Below are 24232 nucleotides of genomic sequence, written 5' to 3' on the forward strand. Positions count from 1 at the left end.
ATTGGATGGCACCAGTGACATCACCCCGAGTCACATCAGAGCTTCACATCAAGAAACACACACATACACCACCAACCCATGCAATTTGGAATACCCCTCCATTAAAAAAACTCCCCCCGCCCGCTGCCCCACCATAGTAATAATAATAATAATTTTATTTATACCCCGCCCTTCCCAGTCAAGACAAGGCTCAGGGCGGCTAACAAGAATATCAAAGCAAGCATAAAAGAAACAATTGCACTAATTTTAAAATGCAATTTTAAAATTAGTGCAACCTCATTAAAATTTCTGTAGGATAAGGCCTTAGGGGTCAGTCCAAAGGCCAAGCAGAACAGCTCCGTCTTGCAGGCCCTACAAAAAGATGACAACTCCCGGTGGGCCCTAGTCTCCTGAGGGAGAGTGTTCCACCAGGTCAGGGGGCTAGTACTGAAACAGCCCTGCTCCTGGTCGAGGCAATTTCTCTAGAGCAAGAGCACACTTCTCATATCAAAATCCACATTGTCCTTACATTTAAGACTCAGCAGCCCTTCCTTCTTTGGGTTCTCTTACCCCAAAATATATCTGCCCATGATCTTCATTCTGCTCTTTCTACCACCATATGCTGCCCTCTGCAATCCTGTGCATGCTTACCTGAGATTCAGTGGGCTTACTTCTGAGTAAACATGAATAGGCTTATGCTGTAAAACAACAATTTTTTTTGTTCATTGCTGTCCCCTGTTCTTGGGACTCCTAGAACAACTGCGATAGCAGCTCCCTCCTTTCAAACTTTAGCTCAAAAACAGTATTTTCTATCAAGCCAATGGATTAATTCCTTAGCCTGTATCTCCAACTGAAATGAAGCCCATGTATGTGTACTATATTTGCTTTCATTTATCCCTTGTTATTTCTCTCTATCTTACATATCTCTCTTTCCCCTCTGCTATGGTCAGTATGTTTATAAAGTGTGAAGATCAGAAGTCTCTCCTGATTTTATCTATGCCAGCCACTTGTTCATATACATAAAATTGGTATCAAGAGTGTTTGTTACCCCACACATAGTTCCAAGGTGTTCTGACTACAACTCCCATCATCTCTGACCACTGGTAGGGGCTAATGGGAAAGTGAGTCTAACAGCAGCTGCCATTGGCCACCAACAAGAACTGTAGCAGGAGCAGCTTTGTCCTCCTGACCTTGAAATTGACCTGGTTTGTAGTTGTATAAAACACTAAGCAATGGCTTGTTTAACCATGAGTTGTACACAGACAAACCATGGCATGTTACTCCAAAGTGTGGTTTGTTTTCCAGCTGCCCTTGCATTTGTGCCTTGATATGCACCTGGGGCAGGTGACCAAACAACCTATGTTTAAGGGAGAGTGCTGGGTTAAGGGAACAGGTCATGGAGGGAGCCCACTGCGGCTCACCATAACCCAGTGGAGCAGCGGGGGGGGGGCAGTGTTGCCCTTGACTCTCCTTCACTCTGCCTTGACCTGTGAGTGGAGCTGTGGCTGGACACAAGGAAGCTCCCTTGGCAGCTCCCTCGCACACCAAAGCCAGCCTCCAGTGGGAGCTTGTGAGGGCATCTGGTTGTGCCCCCTCCCCAAAATGTTCCTGGGGCAAAAGCCCCCCCCCCTCAGACCACCCACACTATGCCACTGGTGAGGTTGCTCTTTGTCAGAGCTGCCACAGACATCAGGAGGGGAGAAAGGTAGTTCCATCAAGTCCCCTCCTATGGGAATACCAAATGCCATCAAGTCAGCTACATATTTGAGAGAAGGTGCCTTGTCCTCCTGACATGGAACATTGTCCCCTGCTCTGCTTCTGGATCTGATGGTGGGTGGTGAACAGGGAGAGGGGCTTTTGGGAGGAGGGGTTGCTCTGCTAGACAGCAGAATCTGCAAATTTAGAACTATATAACTGCATCATAAGAACTGTAACTTTCAGAACTGGTGCCTGGCTTTGCTTCTCACCCTTTTCCCTTTTCTTCATATGTCATGCTTTCGGAATATAAACCTGAGGGCAAGGAATGGCATGCTACTGATTTTTGTTAGAGGCTCTGGGTGCTATAAACTGGATGTGGCTGGAGGGCCATAGATTCCTCACCCCTGTCTGGATCCCTTAAGTCACTTTGAGCTGCATACATGGGGTGACTGCTTGAATGCAGTAATTCTGCAGTAATCATTTGGAATCAGTGTCAAAGCAAGTCTCTGCCAAAGTTAGACCTTGTCCCATGGGTGTTATTTCCTGTTTATGGTAGGGAAAAGTCCCTACAGATGCAAATAGTGTGTGTGCACAAACACAGCGAGTGAAAAGTAGAATGAGAGAAGTTGCATTAGAGTTGCTGTTTTGGACTTCAAAACCCACAAATGCCTTGCTATTCCCTGGTGTATCATTTGGGGACTGCACTGGTACAGTCCAATAGGTGTCTAGCATGCTGGATCAGTGTACATGGCATCTAAAGACTCTTTGTCCTCCATTTATTTTACAAGAACCAGTCCCCTGCACGCATCCTGCAGCACTAATGAAAAGCAGGTTAGTGGGCCATAGTCTTCACTGTTTTTATGAAATCTACAATTAACATCAATCTGAATTCAATCACCAAATTAATGTGTGTCCTCGGGAGAAAATTTCAGCCTGTGATTCTTTGCAAACCATATCCAACCTCTTCCCCACTTTTGATTTCCGCCCCCCACCCCGCTATGGGAAGTGTAGCGTAGCAGTGGTCAAGCTGTAATGACCCATAGCTCTCCCCAGAAAAGCTAGAAAGCAGAATGTAAGGCCACCAACCCCAAAGAGTTCCTTGTGTCCAGAATGGGACTCATTTCCACACAGTGCTTTTAGGCTCCTGTCCAGGACTGATTGCCAAAAATAGGCACTCATTTAATGGGCATCACTTTGCTTTATTAAGAAATCCCCATCTTTGGCAACTTTTCAAAATTCCAATTTTACAATAATAAAAGTCCCCACCCATTGTTGTGTGCTTGCCTGTCCCCCTATTAGTAATCTATTTGTCCCCTCTTGAAAGTCTGCTGTGAAAAACAAGCCACACTCTCAATGGGACCATTGACCAAACACGAGGCTCTCAATAGGGCTTTGTTGGAAAGAAGTGTGAATAGCGTCCTTTGGATCTGGGTGAACTGGCCCACACGCCCCTTGTGACTGACAATTGTTCCTGCCTATTAATAAATCTACTTTAGCCTCTCTTTAAGCAGAGAAGCCCACAGTGGCAGAGAGACTGCCTAGCTGGGCTAGCAACAAACATTGGCTGTTTTTCCTACCAGTTATAAACATTTAAAACTAACCCTTGGTTTTAATTTCCAGCACAAATGATGCTGTAGGAAGAGTATGACCACTGCATATACATCATGAATATATAAAGGAGTCACACTCCAAAGAAACTTGCACACTGCACAGATAAGAGTCTGGGCTAAGGGCTGCCTATGTCACACTGGTCCAACCACTAACTGGTTTGCAAATCACCATTATGAGAAGTCTGGGATAGCTCAGTTAGTAGAGCATAAGACTCTTAATCTCAGGGTCATGGGTTCAAGCCCCATGTTGGGCAAATGATTCCTGCAGTGCAAGGAGTGGGGCTAGGTGACTGCTCTCTTCCACCTCTGCAATTCTTTGAATACCCGCTTCCAAAGAACCACAGGTCTGTGCTCTTAAAAAACAGTGGTGGATTTTTTATTACTATTACTTGATTTGAGCCAAAGGTTGCCAAAGCACACAAACATGGGCTCCTTCTATGACATCCCTCGGTTTCCTGACCCTCAGTCTGTTCTTGCCAGAAATAATTCTCTCCCAAACCACCTTTAAAACCCCCCAGCAACATCAACATAACTGGATAGCTTTTCACATTTTAAACATAAGCTAAGATCCTGATACCTCAGTCTGGGATAGCTCAGTTAGTAGAGCATAAGACTCTTAATCTCAGGGTCATGGGTTCAAGCCCCATGTTGGGCAAATGATTCCTGCAGTGCAAGGAGTGGGGCTAGGTGACTGCTCTCTTCCACCTCTGCAATTCTTTGAATACCCGCTTCCAAAGAACCACAGGTCTGTGCTCTTAAAAAACAGTGGTGGATTTTTTATTACTATTACTTGATTTGAGCCAAAGGTTGCCAAAGCACACAAACATGGGCTCCTTCTATGACATCCCTCGGTTTCCTGACCCTCAGTCTGTTCTTGCCAGAAATAATTCTCTCCCAAACCACCTTTAAAACCCCCCAGCAACATCAACATAACTGGATAGCTTTTCACATTTTAAACATAAGCTAAGATCCTGATACCTCAGTCTGGGATAGCTCAGTTAGTAGAGCATAAGACTCTTAATCTCAGGGTCATGGGTTCAAGCCCCATGTTGGGCAAATGATTCCTGCAGTGCAAGGAGTGGGGCTAGGTGACTGCTCTCTTCCACCTCTGCAATTCTTTGAATACCCGCTTCCAAAGAACCACAGGTCTGTGCTCTTAAAAAACAGTGGTGGATTTTTTATTACTATTACTTGATTTGAGCCAAAGGTTGCCAAAGCACACAAACATGGGCTCCTTCTATGACATCCCTCGGTTTCCTGACCCTCAGTCTGTTCTTGCCAGAAATAATTCTCTCCCAAACCACCTTTAAAACCCCCCAGCAACATCAACATAACTGGATAGCTTTTCACATTTTAAACATAAGCTAAGATCCTGATACCTCAGGCTGACCTTAATGTTGATACACTGAAATAATTCATCCATTTAAAACTATTACACAGATAATCACTTCCTTGAAATCATGTCAGCACTCATCTACAAGAAAAAGAAAAAGAATTCTTTCAAAAGACTCTTAGGTAAATGGGCTCAGTGCTACTTTCTGTATGATGCAGGTCAATTTAATTCTGTTCTGTACTCCCCATACAGCTAAACAATTGCTTTTCACAAACTAGAGAGCAGAGTAAATGCAGTTTGTAATATCCATCTAGAGGTGGCCTTGAACACTCTCCTTAATAAGAAGCTTGACACCTGAAATTCCACCTCTCTATTCATCTCCTATCAAAGAGTTAGGCAAGATTTCAGAAAATTAATGCTGTATTAATCAATGGGAATAATTAGGAAATGAATGGCGTCAGACATTTAAAATGACATGAATATTGCCTCTATTCTACGTACACTTTTGTTGCATCTGCGCATGGGAGGGGCAGGTTAGGCTTCTGGTCCTGGAGCAGGAACAGTGAATGCACACAAAAGAAATAAAAACCAATAAGCAGAAACAAAGGTGCAAACCAGAGTGAAAATTACAGCCAAACTGGATTCATTTTGTTTACAAATGCCTGATCATATAGGAAATTGAGCTGGAATTGAAAATGATCACATCCGTCAGCAGCAAATCTAAGAGCCTGTGACAGAGCTGGGGTAACAGAGTTTGGGGGTGCAAGGGCACCCATAACTGCTAGAGTCATTGAATATTAGAAACTAGCAAGGGGGTAGAAATTAGCTGATATTCGGAATATTGAAGGGAAGATGCCAGAGACGTTAGATTTAAAACACAGGGTGAACCAGTTTTCTCTCCCCGTGCTCCATTCTACATCATTGTTACAGCGCCCAGTGTAGCTGAACCTGTCACACTACCCTAAAACCACCTCTGAGGAGATCCTTGATAGCAATGCCATTAAGATCATTAAGCAAACGGTCTGTGAGCACCTAGAAAGGAACGCTACCCAGGATCAAAATGGGGGGGCAAGGAAGGAAGGGGTGGGAGAGAGAGAGAAAAAAGGAAGGAAGGAGAAGGAAGGAAGGAAGGAAGGAAGGAAGGAAGGAAGGAAGGAAGGAAGGAAGGGGAGAGAGAGAGAGAAGGGAGGGAGGGAGGGAGGGAGAAAAAGGAAGAAAGAAAGAGGGGGGAAGGAAGGAAGGATGGAAGGATGGATGGAAGGAAGGAAGGAAGGAAGGAAGGAAGGAAGGAAGGAAGGAAGGAAGGAAGGAAGGAAGGAAGGAAGGAAGGAAGGAGCTCCCCCCCCCCCAGCTCAGGCTGCTTCTTGCCCTCCCCACGTTCCTGTTGCTGGCTGCAGCCGCGGAGGGAGCAGAAACAGCCCAATTTCCATAACCCACAGCGACTTTTCCCCTTCAGTTTTTGGAGGGAAAAAGTGTGGGTTATGGTCTGTAAAACACGGTATTATTATTATTTGCTTCTGGGGGGGCAGCTGCCCCCCGCCCCTCGCTGGGTACACCCATGAATGCTATGATCACTAAAAGTCAGCATGGGTTTCTGAAAAATAGGTCACGTCAGACTAATCTGATCTCATTTTTTGACAGAATTACAAGCCTGGTAGATGAAGGGAACGCTGTGGATATAGCCTATCTTGATTTCAGCAAGGCCTTTGACAAGGTGCCCCATGATATTCTTGTACAGAAGCTGGTAAAATGTGGGCTAGACAATGCTACCATTCAGTGGATTTGTAACTGGTTGACTGACAGAACCCAAAGGGCTCCTCTTCATCCTGGAGAGAAGTGACTAGTGGGGTGGCACAGGGTTCTTTCTTGGGCCCAGTCTTATTCAACATCTTTATCAATGACTTGGATGGTGGGCTTGAGGGCATCCTGAGCAAGTTTGGGGATGACACCAAAGTGGGAAGGTGGCTAATACCCCAGAGGATAGGGTCACACTTCAAAATGACCTTAACAGATTAGACAACTGGGCCAAAGCAAACGATGAATTTTAACAGGGAGAAATGTGAAGTACTACACTTGGGCAAAAAATAATAATGAAAGGCACAAATACAGGATGGGTGACACCTGGCTCGAGAGCAGTACATATGAAAAGGATCTAGGAGTCTTGGTAGACCACAAACTTGACATGAGTCAGCAGTGTGATGCAGCAGCTAAAAAAGCCAATGCAATTCTGGGCTGCATCAATAGGAGTATAGCATCAAGATCAAGGGAAGTAATAGTACCACTGTACTCTCCTCTGGTCAGACCTCACCTGGAATACTGTGTCCAGTTCTGGGCACCACAGTTCAAGAAGGATACTGACAAGCTGGAACATGTCCAGAGGAGGGCAACCAAAATGGTCAAAGGCCTGGAAACAATGCCTTATGAGGAACAGCTTAGGGAGCTGGGTATGTTTAGCCTGGAGAAGAAAAGGTTAAGGGGTGATATGATAGCCATGTTTAAATATATAAAAGGATGTCATATAGAAGAGGGTGAAAGATTGTTTTCTGCTGCTCCAGAGAAGCGGACACGGAGCAATGGATTCAAGCTACAAGAAAGAAGATTCCACCTAAACATTAGGAAGAACTTCTTGACAGTAAGAGCTGTTCGACAGTGGAAATTGTTGCCAAGGAGTGTGGTGGAGTCTCCTTCTTTGGAGGTCTTTAAGCAGAGGCTTGACAGCCATCTGTCAGGAATGCTTTGATGGTGTTTCCTGCTTGGCAGGGGGTTGGACTGGATGGCCCTTGTGGTCTCTTCCAACTCTATGATTCTATGATTCTATCAATTACTTTCTGGTAGTATATATAAAGTGCTCTCTCAAATGTTTGACAAAAGGTGAAGTTTTTAAACGGTTTGGTTAAAATTTTAAAAAAATTAAAAGGGCCAGCTGTGAGTTGCCAGGATTTCAAATGTGAAATTAGATCTTCCCATTTACACCAGTCCACTTACTGGATTGAATGGACGGTGCCCAGTTTAAGGGATCCAGGGAGATCTGTGTCACATAAATTGAAAGGAAGCATAGCTAAGGCTGGAATGGTTAAACATGGAAGAGCAAGTCTTGCTTAATATGAATCAGCATGGCTTTTGCAAAGAGAAGCCTTATCTCTTTACAATTCTTTGCGTGTGTCTTTTAGAGAAGAATGATTTATTGAAGATTATATACTTGGGTCCCAGACTAACTGAGTAGTCTTGCTCATCACTAAGTTCCACTGAAATTAATGGAACAAGTTTAATAAAGACTGGAGATGGGAAAGCAACTTCTGTTTTAAGAGATGGGGTGGGAATGCTGTCTAAGGGAGGTTCTAGACAATCTGTTTATTGAGCAGTTATATTGATTTATTTACAGAGAGATTAGACAACATTGGCTGTTCAATGAACATTTGCCCTGATTTGTTTGGGGGGAGGTATCAAAGCAAGTGTTATCCTACACTTTCAACTGCATTTCCCCATTACTTTTCTTATTGCACCAAATCTAATTTTTTAGGGAAGTGGAGCTCTTGCACAAGTCAATGCAGTTAATCAAAAGAAATAAAAAACAGGCTGACAAAGAATTACATTGAATTAAATATTTTATTTAATTTCCAAAAGTGCAGACTTAAGCTGCACCTGGCCCCTTATTGGAAGGGCTGACACGATCGTGAGATCTGAGATTGCCAAAGGCAAATTCCCCCATCAAAGCAGAATCATAGACTTGTAGAATTGGAAGGGACCATGAGGGTCATCTAGTCCAACCCCCTGCAATGCAGGAATCTTTTGCCCAATGTGGGGCTCAAACCCACAACCCTGAGATTAAGAGTTGCATGCTCTATCAAATGAGCTACAGTAACAAGAAGCATTTTAGAATACAGAAGAGGGGAAAGTGATCCAAAGAGTTAATTATGCTCTCATGAATAATTAGTTCAATATACACATATATGTTAAACTCATGTGTTAAAATACATATCACACAGCTAAAATATTCTCATGCATTCCCCACAGTTCACCACTGAATCCTCACTCCAAAAACGATTTTGCCCTCTGGTTGCAGTGAGGGGGAAACAACTAGGCCCCAGTCACCAGCTACAAAAGGAAGGGCTTCTGAGTGGTCTATACAGTGTAGTGACACAACACATACAGAAGGTCCAAGATGCAAATCTGACATTTCTAGATATGGCTGGAAATTATTCCTTTCTGAAACCCTGGTGATCTTTATGTGCTTTCTCCCTCTCAGCAAGAACCCCAGTAAGGGGGAGATCACCCAGAGGACCAACAACTATTTGGGGGTGTTATGTACTGAGCTGAATCATAGAACAATAGGATCCAGAATCAGCAGTCTGATTGGTCTGCAGGAGCCACCCAATCCAACTCCAGGTGGAAGTGAATCCGCAACCTGATTGGCCTGCAGGAGCAGCCAATCAGGCTGCTGGCAGAAGTCAATCCACAAACTGATTGGCCCACAGGTGTAGCCCTGAAGTAGCCAATCAGACAAAGCCCATTGTGTAAATAATGTATATAAGCAGATGGTTTGGGGAAAAGGGCATTCTTCTCTTCTTCTCCTTGATGACTATGAGCTGAATAAAGAGCATGAAATTCACTCTCGACTCCGAGTATATTTCAGGGGGTCTGCTTCTTCTTCCTCCCTCCCTTCCTGGAAGACCTCAGTTGCCCCATAGCTACAGAAGAGAACAGGAAGATCATGTGGCCTCAGGCCCCAGCCAGTCATCTACAAGTGCAATAATATTTTCAATAACATTTATTAATTGTGTCATGTTATTTGCGTAGTCCTATGCAGAAAATGTAACAATGACCTCTGTTCATTTAATTCACATCCTTATTTATGCACTAATATCCTTCTAATTCCAGATACATGTAACAGATACAAGCTACTCTCAGAATCACTCGGGGGGGAATTTATTTTGGAGGTGTTCAGGGAAAATCCAATTTATTTGTGTCTTTCCCCTTTTTAAGAAAAGTAGATGTTAAAACATGTAAGCCTCTCAGAACCTTTCAGATTGAGCAGAATATCAACCAACCAGACATCAATGAATAAATTGGTTATCTATAGGTTACAATGCATTCCCAAATTCAGACTTTGGCAGACCTTAGGTTAGGCATTATAGGTCTGGGTCAGATTCATGAAAACAAAGCATCCTCACTACAGAGGACACTGTCAAGAATGTCACTATTTCTGGGGTGTTATATGCTGTGCTTGACCTGCCCTGCAAGTTTGCAGAGGGAAAGGGGTATCTGCATATATATTTGGGTGCCTGAGGTGCAGTGGGATGAATATTTCCTCAGGTGTCTGCTGGCTGTGGTGGTCCTGAGGGTGAATGTGGGAGAACAGGAGGCTACTTGAAAGCAAAGATGAGAATTGCCTTGCTGGTCCAGACCAAGGATCATTCTATGCCAGCATTGTGTCTCCTAGATGCTTTCAGAAGCTGACAGACCGCAGGGCGTGATGCAACAGCCAGGCCCCCTTGTTTGCCACCAGTAACTAGCAGTCAGAGGTATAAAAACCGAAGAGAGCAAAAGGGAGCAGCTTCTGGCTGCATCTTTGTCACCTCCTTCCCTGGAGAAGGCTGGCACATGTCCCCCTCACTCACAGAGCAAAGTGCCCAGTTGCGCTCCCCATGCCAGAGCAGGCACACCCTTCCCCTAATCATTTCCCAACATGAAAATGGCTCCATTGTCATTACAGTGCTGAGATTGAATTCGCCTCATCAAAGCGGAGGGTGACAGGTGCCTCAATAGGCTAGTGCCAAGCGTGGAGGCAAGGAGATTAGCGGGCCACTGATATCATTATTTCCGCCTATCACAGATTCGGCAGGGAGGCAATTGTAATTTCTGGGTTTATTAGTCTGCATTCGGAGGGGGAAAAACTGCGATAAACCTCAGTGTGACAGCCAGGCATTTGTGCAGCAAGTGCTGTCATAGCGACACTTACAAAATGCCAATGCGGTTGTGTCCTCCTAATCCCCCCTAATGGAGGTTAAAGCACTGCACACAAAAAACACTCCTATCAACAATCAGGGCACTAATAACATTTGCATTTTTAACTTCAACACAGGAAGTAAAGAATCTTCTCTGCAGTTTTGGCAATTAATGTTCCATTGGAATTATTCAGTTTTGATCCTTGTCAGAAATCCATCCATCCATCTCCACCTTCCCCGTTGCCTACAGAAATAATAACAGAGAGTGCTTCTGGAATGATGCCTGCCCGTCTCTGACTCCCCAAATATTCTGTGCCTAATGGGGAGCTGACTAAGGGGGAGAGTGCCTGGCCACACTTCTGTTTTAACAGCCTTGCTTAAATCACATCTGAAAGCTCTGAAGAGCCATACTAGAAATTCTCCACACAGAGAGATGGATCACAGGCATCCCTCTCTCTGCCTCCTGAGCCAGCTTGCGGGGTCTCTGGAAGCACCTTCTCTGTTGGAAGGGCAGTTGCAATCTTGGAAATGCTCAGGCACTCATGGAAGTGCTTTCTCTTTCTTTGAGTTGCTGCTCCCCCTCCCCCTCATTAGTATATTTTTTGCCAATACTACAGCTTTAGTACCGTAGTTAGTATGACTATTATTAACCCAGGCACACCTATGGAATGTCTTGGGGGTGTGTGTGTGGAATCCAGTTGGTAAACTCTTATTACATTTACGTAATAGGCCAATTAAGATGACTCTGTAATTCAGTTCTTGAGTGACTGCAACTGAATTCAATTTCTTTCAGGTCAATGAATATAATGTGAAGTCATTAACTAAAAGGTCAGGGACAGTATTAAAAAATGTACACATGTGACACAGGCTGCAGTTATTAGTACACACATCACATGTCTCATTGTTTTGACATATGGCGTACAAATTCTTAACAGGATTAGATAATAAATGTTTGGCTCTCTGTGTCTGACTGAAATTGTGTTGTTTTGTGTGTGTGTGTTTTAAAAAGCCCCATGGCACCTTCCTAGTCCATTGATAATTCAACACAGCATACAGTACCAGTGATATTCTGTGTGGTTCCTTAGAAGCTTATCAGGGCTTCTTCAATTAAAAGATCTGTAATAGTGGATAAGCTTCCATGAAAGACAGCTTGTCTACCATTATCTACTTTCCCTTACAATATGTAGCCTCTGGGGAGACTTGGGTGCATACGAGGCCTTGTCTTTGCCCTATGCAAATGGAGAGTGCACCATAGTGGGTGTACCAGAATCTTCTGCAGTCTGAAAATTATGGCAGGGTATACTAGCAACATGCTCCAGCAAATTAAAGATTTGAGAAAGCTGTTTATTTGAGACTTCTCTCTCAATCTCCAAGCGATGAGAGCTTCCAGGGGCTCCAGGCATTTGCCCAGGATTTGTGTTTCCTTTGGGAATGAGGCACAGCAGACCGTGGTGTCTTTATGATATATGGCTTATTTTCACATATATACAACCCAAGCCTACGCAAAGAGGGGTTCACAGGATTAACACCCCAAAAGGGTCTTGTTCCCTGTAAGCAGCAGCGATGCAACCTCCTGCTGGTCAAGTGAGTGGAGCACCACCATACTCTCTGCTACCAATAAAAATGCTTCACTTTGGGTTGCTTGTGGCCACATTTAAAAACTAGTCACAGCTTTAAAAGCTATTGTTCCCCAAAATAGAAGAAAATAAAGTAGATCAGAGGTGTCCCTTCATATGCTGTTGAGTGGTGGGGTCTGAAGGAAGTGCGAGGTCAACAACTTCTATAAGGCCATGAGTGCCTTGCCCCTGAAGTAGAGAATCAAAATTTCAGAACATGAGATTGAACACAAACCTGTAACAAATTGTGTTTGAGGAAACGTGAGCACCATCAACATTAAATTTTGGGTTCAGTGCTTAAATGTGTGCTTCAAAGTGCAAAGTTGATAAGCTTTTTAGAAAGCCAAAATGAGAATTCAGACGTTTTGAAGTTAGGAATCTTGTCAAATTCCAAATCTCAAGGGAATCTGATTCAGGCAAGAGCACAGAGAAAGTAGTGGAACGCAGCTCTTGCTCTTACAATTTGCTGTCCCATTGCAAATCAACACCACCCACATTGCACAGCTGAAAACAAAGAAATAAAGACCGAGACATCCATTCAAGGAAATACAGTGCTGTCAGCGTGCCAGTAAATCAAAGCAATGGCTAGGACAATAAATTACCATCTGTTTGGCAACACTGTTCAGCCATCACTCTCTTCACTCCCAGAACCAGATGACTTGGCTGGTGTGTGCTTCAGCGAAGCTGCAAACAAATTCTATTTGATAGAATAGCAGGGTGGTATTTTAGGAGCCATTTCAACCTCTCTCTTTTTGAGATACAACTTTTCATCTTTTTCGTATAAGCATTGTGGCTAAACCAGAATTATCTGGTTCAGATCTTGTTTGTGCCATGAACTTACTAAGTAACTTTTGGCAAACTATGCTTCTAAGTCTTTCAGTCTGCATTATGAGGGTCGTAATGCTGAACGACCTCACAGGATTGTTTGTGAGGCTTATTGAGATAATGTGAACTAAGTGTGATGAGATTACTTACCGTAATATTATATTCAAATCCAAAGAGATTGACTTCAAATATAAGTAACCACTGAAACAGGAAAACAATCTGAATGGCCATGTAGCAGGAGTGAGTTAGGTAAAGGTAAAGGTAAAGGGACCCCCTTTAGTGGGGCAGAGAAGGCAAGCAAAATGCAAGGGAGATAGTGAAAGATACAGGAAATTGAATGCAGATTTCCAAAAAATAGCAAGGAGAGACAAGAGGGCCTTCTTAAACAAGCAATGCAAAGAAATAGAGGATAACAACAGAATGGGAAAAACCAGAGATTTGTTCAAGAAAATTGGAGATATGAAAGGAACATTTCCTACAAAGATTACCATCATAAAGGACAAAAGTGGAAAGGACCTAACAGAAGCAGAAGACATCAAGAAGAGGTGGCAAGGATATACAGAGAAATTATACCAGAAAGATATGGATGTCTCGTACACCCCAGGTAGTGTGGTTGCTGACCTTGAGCCAAACATCCTGGAGAGTGAAGTCAAATGGGCCTTAGAAAGCACTGCAAATAACAAGGCCAGGGGAAGTGATGATATTCCAGCTGAACTATTTAAAATTTTAAAAGATGATGCTGTTAAGGTGCTACACCCAATATGCCAGCAAGTTTGGAAAACTCAGCAATGGCCAGAGGATTGGAGAAAATCAGTCTACATCCCAATCCCAAAGAAGGGCAGCGCCAAAGAATGCTCCAACTACCGCACAATTGCACTCATTTCACACGCTAGCAAGGTTATGCTTAAAATTCTACAAGGCAGGCTTAGGCAGTATGTGGACCGAGAACTCCCAGAAGTGCAAGCTGGATTTCGAAAGGGCAGAGGAACCAGAGACCAAATAGCAAGCATGTGCTGGATTACGGAGAAAGCTAGAGAGTTCCAGAAAACATCTACAGTACTTCTGCTTCATTGACTACACAAAAGCATTTGACTGTGTCAACCACAGCAAACTATGGCAAGTTCTTAAAGAAATGGGAGTGCCTGATCACCTCATCTGTCTCCTGAGAAATCTCTTATGTGTCTTATGAATATCAACAACCTCAGATATGCTGATGACACAACCTTGATGGCAGAAAGTGAGGAGGAATTAAAGAACCTTTTAATGAGGGTGAAAGAGGAGAGTGCAAAATATGGTCTGAAGCTCAACATCAAAAAAACCAAGATCATGGCCACTGATCCCGTCACCTCCTGGCAAATAGAAGGGGAAGAAATGGAGGCAGTGAGAGATTTTACTTTCTTGGGCTCCTTGATCACTGCAGATGGTGACAGCAGTCACAAAATTAAAAGACACCTGCTTCTTCGGAGAAAAGGAATGACAAACCTAGACAACATCTTAAAAAGCAGAGACATCACCTTGCAGACAAAGGTCCATATAGTTAAAGCTATGGTTTTCCCAGTAGTGATATATGGAAGTGAGAGCTGGACCATAAAGAAGGCCGAAGAATGGATGCTTTTGAATTATGGTGCTGGAGGAGACTCTTGAGAGTCCCATGGACTGCAAGAAGATCAAACCTATCCCTTCTGAAGGAAATCAGTCCTGAGTGCTCACTGAAAGGACCGATCCTGAAGCTGAGGCTCCAATACTTTGGCCACCTCATGAGAAGAGAAGACTTCCTGAAAAAGACCCTGATGCTGGGAAAGATTGAGGGCACAAGGAGAAGGGGACGACAGAGGACGAGATGGTTGGACAGTGTTCTCAAAGCTACCAACATGAGTTTGACCAAACTGCGGGAGGCAGTGGGAGACAGGAGTGCCTGGCGTGCTCTGGTCCATGGGGTCACGAAGAGTCGGACACAACTACAACTAAACAACAACAAAGGGACCCCTGACCATTAGGTCCAGTCGTGACCGATTCTGGGGTTGCGGCGCTCATCTCGCGTTATTGGCCGGGGGACCAGGCGTACAGCTTCCAGGACATGTGGCCAGCATGGCAAAGCCATTTCTGGTGAACCATAGCAGCACATGGAAGCGCCGTTTACCTTCCTGCTGTAGCGGTGCCTATTTATCTACTTGCACTTTGACATGCTTTCGAACTGCAGGAGCTGCAGTTGGCAGGAGCTGGGACCGAGCAATGGGAGCTCACCCCGTTGCGGGGATTCGAACCACCAACCTTCTGATCAACAAGCCCTAGGCTCTGTGATTTAGACCACAACGCCACCCGCATTCCACCCAGGTTAGTAGTGTGCTATTTTTGATGCATGTCCTCTATAGTTGCATTTGCAATGTAACTTTTACAACTATGCTGAACATCTTGTATTCTCTATCTACACCTCACTTTTAATGATTGCATCCTGTTATGTACTGAGCTGAATCCTAGAACAATAGGATTCAGAATCAGCGGGAGCTACCCAATCCAACTCCAGGTGGAAGTGAATCCGCAACCTGATTGGCCTGCTGGAGCAGCCAATCAGGCGGCTGGCAGAAGTGAATCTGCTACCTGATTGGCCTGTAGGAGCAGCCAATCAGGCTGCAGGCAAAAGTCAATCCACAATATAATTGGCCCACAGGTGTAGCCCTGAAGTAGCCAATCACGCAAGGCCCATTGTGTAAATAATGTATATAAGCAGATGGTTTTGGGAAAAGAGCCATTCGTCTTCTCTTCTCCTCCTTGATGACTATGAGCTGAATAAAGAGCATGAAATTCACTCTTGACTCCGAGTATATTTCACTGGCGACGAAGGTGGGATCCTGCTGAGCTGACCGCCACCACGCACTGCACCGCAGCACCGCCACCTGCTGCACCGCTGCATCGTACCGTGCATCCAGGCTTCAGCTCCAGGACCCAAGGAACCCAGAATGGCAACCGACAGCAGCTTCTCGCCATTCAAACCAGCATCAGGAGACTGGGAGGGGTACGCCGCCCGTTTCAACTTCCTCCTGCAAGCGAAAGAAGTCACCAACGATGCCATGAAGAGGGCGACATTCTTCAGCGTCTGTGGAGAGGAGACGTTTGAAATCGCCCGGGCTCTCCTTGCACCTAGAGATGTCGCTACCGTCTCTTACAAAACAATAATGGAACGGCTGAAGGAGCACTTCTCACCACAGCCCTCGGTGGTAGCTTGCCGAAATGCCTTCTACGCAAAACGGCAAGCCCCGGGGGAAACCATAACTGGGTTTGTGACCTCCCTCCGCCAAGCCGCCCGGTTATGCAACTTCTCAGAATTGGAGAACATGCTTTGTGACCGCCTCGTCGGTGGCCTGAGGGACGAGATGTTGCAACGACGCCTCTACGCCAAAAAAGACCTCACGTTCCAGATTGCTCTGGAGGAAGCCCTGGCAACCGAAGCCGCCGAGAGGTCAACGCAAGAGGCACGACCGGCCCCGCCATCCCAACCGAGGGTCTACCATGAAGACCTCACCGACGAATCCGAATCTGACAGGGAGGAAGTACACCGAGTACAGCGGCGCACTCAAGCAGCACACACACCACAGCAGCCTCGACGAGAAGGAGGGAACTGTGCAAGCTGCGGGGAGAACCACGAGAGGAGGACCTGTCGTTTCCGCAACGCAGAGTGCAGGCAGTGCAGAAAATTGGGACACATCGCCCGGGTGTGTCGGGCTCGACTCACCCGTCGACAAGCATCAGATGACCGACCCAGGAGCCCCAGGTCACACGGCACCATGCACCAAGGCAACTCGACGGAGATCACGGACTACCAGGTATTCCAGTTGCCCCATCCCAGCACAGAGAAAATTTATATAGAGGTACAGATAGAGGGAGCCCCATGCCGCATGGAGCTGGACACGGGTTCAACTCTATCCATAATCTCGGCCCGAACATTAAGGGAACTGTGCCCTAATGGGGGTCCCAAACTAAGGCCGGCCCCATTCACCCTCCGGGACTTCCAGAAACGTAAGGTCCCTACTATGGGGGTGGGGACCTTCAGGGTGCAATATCGAGGGCGAAAGCAACAATTGGACTTGCTGGTAGTTAAGGGCCCCAGTCCAGCCCGGGGAGTCCGCCCGACATCCATGGTCACGCTTGCACGTGGACTTCGCTGGCCCCTTCCAGGAAAAAACATTCTTCATAGTGGTGGATTCCTACACCAAATGGCTGGAGGTCGCACTGGTACCATCCACTTCTACGGCGGCAGCCATCCGGGTACTACGTAAGCTGTTTGCGACCCACGGGCTCCCTGACACCCTCGTCTCGGACAATGGAACCGCATTCACATCAGAGGAGTTCCAGACCTTCACAGCGCAGAACGCCATCCGCCACATCCGCTCAGCACCATTCCACCCTGCCACCAATGGCCAAGCGGAGCGCATGGTGCGGACCACCAAGGACAGCCTCCGCCGCATGACACAAGGGGACTGGGAATACCGCCTTGCCGCATTTCTTCTAGCACAGCACAGCACCCCAAGCACAACGACGGGCCGGAGCCCAGCTGAATTACTAATGGGCCGGCGCCTTGCAACTAGACTGGACCGACTTCACCCCGACAGAGCTCAGGATGAGGTAGTGGTGGGGAAAGGCAGGAACCCCCGGACATTTGTGGCCCAGGACCCAGTGTATGCAAAGAATTTTGGGGCAGGCCCAGCATGGGTACCCGCCACAGTCACCAAGGTGACCGGTCCCGTGTCGTACGAGGTACTAACGGAAGGGGGGCAATGTTGGCGCCGCCACTGCGACCAGATACGGCGACGATTCCCAGCAGGAACCCGGGAGGAGAGCGGGACAGAGGGGTCCCAAGGGGACAGCAGGGCAGTGAGGCCTGTAGAGCGAGAGGGGTGGGCAGAGGAAGCAGAAGCAGTAGGCACAGAGGGGCGCCCCGAGGCTGGAAGGACACCAGAACCAGAGCTACAACCTAGTGGTTCAGTGGCGCCAGACCAGACAGCCCCGGCACAGCCAGCAGCCTCGGAACACGAGCCAGAACCAGAACCCCTGACCAAGGAACACCCCAGGCCACAACGCACACGGAGGCGGCCAGCAGACCTTGGGGACTACGAATGCAACTTCCCGGGCAGGACTGGAACTTAGAGGGGAGGGGTGTTATGTACTGAGCTGAATCCTAGAACAATAGGATTCAGAATCAGCGGGAGCTACCCAATCCAACTCCAGGTGGAAGTGAATCCGCAACCTGATTGGCCTGCTGGAGCAGCCAATCAGGCGGCTGGCAGAAGTGAATCTGCTACCTGATTGGCCTGTAGGAGCAGCCAATCAGGCTGCAGGCAAAAGTCAATCCACAATATAATTGGCCCACAGGTGTAGCCCTGAAGTAGCCAATCACGCAAGGCCCATTGTGTAAATAATGTATATAAGCAGATGGTTTTGGGAAAAGAGCCATTCGTCTTCTCTTCTCCTCCTTGATGACTATGAGCTGAATAAAGAGCATGAAATTCACTCTTGACTCCGAGTATATTTCACATCCCTTCCTATTCTTCATTTTTTCTAAAATGGTAGATCCCAGTTTTACTTGAATTACATTAAAAACAAGGTTAGAAATATCCAAGTAGATTTTCTGGTCCATTGTGGTATTCTCAAACAAAATTGTAAAATCTTATCAAGATTCAAAACACATCACATTATATGCCATATGAACAAAGAGTTAGGTGGTGCTTCTACCTGAAGAACTCTGAGCTTGGGAGCAGGAAGGAAGAGGTTATTACCCTCACTGTAGAGACAAAGAAAAGAGGTCAGAGCAATGAAGTAGCATGGTCAATGTTATACAAAGAGGCTGGATTTGAATCCAGATCTCCCATGTATTAAGCAAATGATTACTACAATTCTAGAACCAAATAAAATGTATTTAATATGTAAGTTGTTTAATAAATGGTTGGCTGTAAGGAACAGTATAAAGATTGGAGAAAGCAGGGGCTCAAAGATCATTCTATTTCCTATTACTTGTTACTTTTTTGACAAAAAAGAAGAAAATTTGCAGCAATAAAAAGTCCATACTCCATTATTTCACTTTTGTGTCAGTATGTGATTGACTCATACAGAGTACTTTGTGATGTTTTTTCCTGTTGAGATTTTAAATGTGCAAATAAATAATGGTTCTCCCATAAAGAAGCAAAATGCAAATTCCTCTTAATTCCATCCCTTAATTAGACTGATATAACATGCATTTTCCACTTCATAAATGAATGTTCCTCCAATTTTTGCAGAAGATTATTGGATGGGTGGCAATTGTTTCTTAGCTAACCTCTTATTCACCATCCAAAGCCGAATGACCATTTCTCTGTTTCCTGTTTTGCTTTTCTCCCCTTAACTTCTTTCTGATTGCAGCTGCTGGGAAACACAGTGCTTGAAAAAGGAACACAACAGCCCCCAGGCACCTATTATATGAAAGAAAAAAATAAATATAAAATAATGGTGCCAGTGGTGAAAATTCTCACCAGCTCCAACTTTCAAGGAAGCAAAGATTCCTGAGAGGCTCCTTTAAGCACACAGCTGACCACATGATAAAGCTATTTCTAGACAGCACAATTCCAGACTGCAGATGGGAGAGTTCACATGACTGAATAAGCACTCCTGTATATGTGTGTGTGTATAAACTACACCTGCAGCTTAAAGTGTATGGTTGAGGAAGACACGAGGAGCTGTTTGTCTAGAAAGGCTCTTGGCTGCAGAATGGCCTCATTTATGGCACAGAGCAGGGAGGCACCTCCAGCTACCATTTTGCGTAGCTTTCTTTGATCCCGTATTTCTATTTCTGTTGTAGAATGAACAGGCTGGTCCATGTAGAATGAACAGACTTTTGGCAATGATGTAGACATTTGAAAGACTGCAGCACCAGGACCAGAAGGAAGTACCCCCTTTCAGGTCAAGTGTTGCTCAGAATGGGCAGTGCTACCCAGTTCTAAGGTGCTGCTTCATATGCCTCTGAGCATGACCTTCACTTTCCCACACATTGATCTTTCATGTCATCCCAGCAATACTCAGTCACTTCCTTTGATACAAGGCCTTCAGCTGGGGGAGGCAGGAGGTGCAGCTTAAGTTTAAGCTAAAAGGGTAAAGGTAAAAGACCCGTGACTGTTAAGTCCAGTCACAGACGACTCTGGGGTTGTGGCACTCATCTCGCTTTGTTGGCCGAGGGAGCCGACATTTGTCCGCAGACAGTTTTTCCAGGTCATGTGGCCAGATGACTAAGCCGCTTCTGGCAAAACCAGACCAGCACACGGAAGCATCATTTACCTTCCCACTGCAGCGGTACCTATTTATCTACTTGCATTTTTTGGGCATGCTTTCGAACTGCTAGGTTGGCAGGAGCTGGGACAGAGCAATGGGAGCTCACCCCGTCGCGGAGATTTGAACCACCGACCTTCTGATCGGCAAGCCTAAGAGGCTCAGTGGTTTAGACCACAGCGCCACCTGCGTCCCTTTATGCTGCTGATACACAAACCTTTTTCTTTCTTTTTTTAATGCAAAGGAAGTTCTTAAGATCATGTTGTAAATGATTATCCAGCCTCGTCTTTCCTGACAAGAATGCAGAATGCAACCTGGGACAACCGTGCCTTCCTTCTAGATGCCCTTCAAGGTGGAAACTAGCTGTAAACCATGTTATAACTATCCAACAGCTCATCAGGAGCAATGGGAAGCTGGCAGGTGTCAGATCCAGGTGAGAAAAAGTGTCAGTGTGGAAATGTTATACAGGAGGTGATATCACTCAGGCAAGAAGTAGCACCCATATGGGAGAGGGTAAAAAAACCAGTACCAAATCTGAAGCTGTGTACATACTACTGTTTATTGCAGCTCCAGGGCACTTCCACCACTGATGTTTAAAGTTCAGTAAACAGAGTGTTAGCTAGAACCCATATGCATCCTGTAGTTTCTTGATAAATACTGCTGTTTGATGCATTGCTGTATGGTGCAAGAAAGAGGCCTTCAAATCTTAATGAACCTTGCAACTGTCCTAACTTCATCATATCTGTGCTCTTCTGATTAACTGCATAATCCAGACTTCAGGATGCCATGAACAGAAAGGAGCTGCACAAGATGCATTGCACCCAACATGCCAGCACATGAAATAATGGCAGGTGCTTCAATAAAGTGAACCAAACTATGTATTATGCCAAAAAAAGGTAAAAAGTGCTATGACCTGAACCATTATGAAGTTTCTCCAAATATTCTACAAGAATATAAGGCAAATTTGATTGTCACATTCACTGCTTATTTGTTGCTGGAATCTACATTGGAAGAAATGTCATTCTAAAAGAGGCTGTGGGTGGATAATATGCCCACTTGTCAAACTTTCTACTCTTATGCAACTATGTCACATCAGAAATGCAGCACTTGCATTTTCACCAGTGGGTCCTAAGCAGTCTCCTGGTGCAGAGGTGTCCTGTATTTCACCTGTGGGTGGGGGAGTGAGATAGAAGCATTCTGTGTTTGACATCCATGCACATAAACAGAAAGGAAGGACAGGAAACTAGTGGTTAAATGATAAATTAGTTTGGGTTTCCAATTACATACAGACTTGTAAGCATGTTTCATTGAAAGATGTCACTCCATTTCAGGAAGTAGGTAGATCCACATGTTCAATGATTTGCCTCTAGGTGGGCATTCAGATCTACATTGCAACGGTCATCTGGGCCTCAATGCATCTGTTGGGACGTGGCTTTTTGGTGCAGATGAGGTTGCACAGCTCCACCTAGACTCCAGAGCCAGTCCTTGTTTGGCTTTATTAGCTCTATGCAAAATGCACCAGATTGCGCCCACTGTCTTTCCTCCAAGTGGGGAAAGTAGAGGTGGTCTTGAGATTCACAGTAACAGCTTCCTCTGGAACAGAAACAGAACAGAAACTCATTACTGATTGCAAGAAAGCATGGGATGATGACAACACTTAATTTTCTCATAACACAATGCAAACCAAAGGAAAAGAGGTGAAAAGGCTAGTGGGCAAGGACTCTGCAGAAGTTAAATGGTTAACATGAAAGCTACTGCAAGAATACATGCAGTTTAAAAAGTTACATAGATATGTAGCTTCACAGATTCATTCTGAATGAGATGGAGGTTTCTATTTAAACTTCTCAATATATATATTTTTCTTTCTAGGATTATGGTTTGGTCTACAAGTCCAAGTGCTTTTCCTTTAAAATGTGTCTATTATGCCTCTGCTATTGCGGCTGCCCTTCCTAATACACGGCAAACAGCTACCACTAAAGCCAAACAATAGGAAGAATCAATAGCACACAGATAAACCAGTGCAGCAAACTTTGCACACTCAACAAGTCCTCTTTACGGACAATTAGGGGCAAAAGATAAATATTGACATATTAGACTATTTTCTCAAATTTGTTTTTTTGTTGATTGCCTGAGCAATCTGATGTGGGTGAAATTCCACTTTTCTGATGGTGGAGATTGCTTGGTTAATAGAAACAAATAAAGTAAAAGCCTTTGTCCACAATGGGTTAGGAACATCTATTGTTAGGAGGTACTAATCGGATTAAATTGGCTCCCGGTTCCATTGCTAGGAGGCTAACTCATTCCAAAAAAATGTTCACATCTCAAGGAGATGTATCATTATTGTTTTCTTACTATTTAAATCTGATAAGAAGATATAAAGAAAGGCTCAAGGTTACAAGAGTGTTTGTAACATAGTAAAATATATTGATATACACATTGCAATTAAACTAAATGTTAAAAGATAATACAAGATATGTTCATCCTATTTTTCTGTCTTGTTTTCTTCATTGTTAATAATAGAATACGAAAGGGTGGGGGGGACTTAAAGTAACAGTGAACATGTAAATTACACCGAAATATATTATAAATTACACGGAAATATATTATATACAAGCAATGCAGTGCTTTCTAACCATTTAAAAATGCTAATGGAGTAAAGGTAAACAGTTTCATTTTTAAAAATTTCGGGTTGTTTTCTATTAGCATTTTAATATGTATCTTTTGCATTAGTTCTCCTTAAAAGAAACAAACACATTTATTCAGGGCATATTTTTTTGTTAGCCTTAATAGGCAGCAGCCTTAAATAATGTCACTCATCTCTCCATTTGGACTTGAGCCTGTGATCAGGAGGTGCAAATTTTTTTTGCCTACAGTCTGATAATTTTCAAAGCTATTGGCAACCTGGGAATTTTCTTTCCTTATCACTAGGGCTCAGCTAACTTCAGTAACACTAATCAGAGCTGAAATCATTCATTCAAGGATTGCATGATCATGTTTTTCTTTAGCAGTGACAGCTGCCTGAGCTACATTAGCAATGCAGATGAGTCAGCCTAATAGGTTAATGCAGAACACGCGAAAATTAGGTTTAATCCCCAGTGAAATAATCTAACATTTTCACATTTCTTGATGTTAGGATAGAGACATCGGTGGTGACTCAATTAGGTGTAATGTAGATCAAAGCAAATTTACCTTCTGGTGGAACCTTCCCAATAGTTTAGACAGTAGCATATAAGGGTTGTATTTAATAGTAATTGGTGAAGGCTGCAGGGGAAATTATACTAAAAGGACAAGGTATAACAAGGATTGCTTTCTGGTTTCACACGGCAGTTACTGTAATTTGTAAATAAAATAAAATGTTTTCTGTCTGACACAGCTACAGATATTTAAATCATTGCTTCTACATTAATAAATTTAGAACTATTCCCCTCTTTAAAACATAACCTATTTATTTGAAATGTCCCATAGAGAAATATCACTGGTGGGGTTTGGGGGGGGGAAACCCCTTAATTATATGGGAATCATAAAGGAGAGAGACAGTGTGTATCTAGCTAATGTTTTCATTCTTGGGGAATAACATATCAAACGCCCGTCTTCTTCAGCTGTAAAGGAAAAAAGAAACAAAAATTACAAGCCCTTCGTTGCCTTTTTTTTTTTTTTGCCTTGACATCTTAATTCTTAATCCTTGTGTGTGGTCAAATCAGTCTACTATAGACAACCAATCAAGCTATTATTCCTAAATTATATTTGCCCAGCTCACATTGATTGGTTATTCTTTTCTTATTGGCTAAGCTCATTAATTCTGAGCAGCTTGCTTATTATGCTTTCCACATCATTTTCTTTCTGAGCCTATCTCCGCTCACCAGCCTGCTGATGTTTCAAGATGCCATAGCGGGGTGGGGGGTGGGGAGAGAGCAGGGCCCAGTGATCTACTGCATT

This window comes from Zootoca vivipara, chromosome 8 (genome assembly GCF_965207765.1).
Source record: "Zootoca vivipara chromosome 8, rZooViv2.hap1.1, whole genome shotgun sequence".
Lineage (NCBI taxonomy): Eukaryota > Metazoa > Chordata > Lepidosauria > Squamata > Lacertidae > Zootoca > Zootoca vivipara.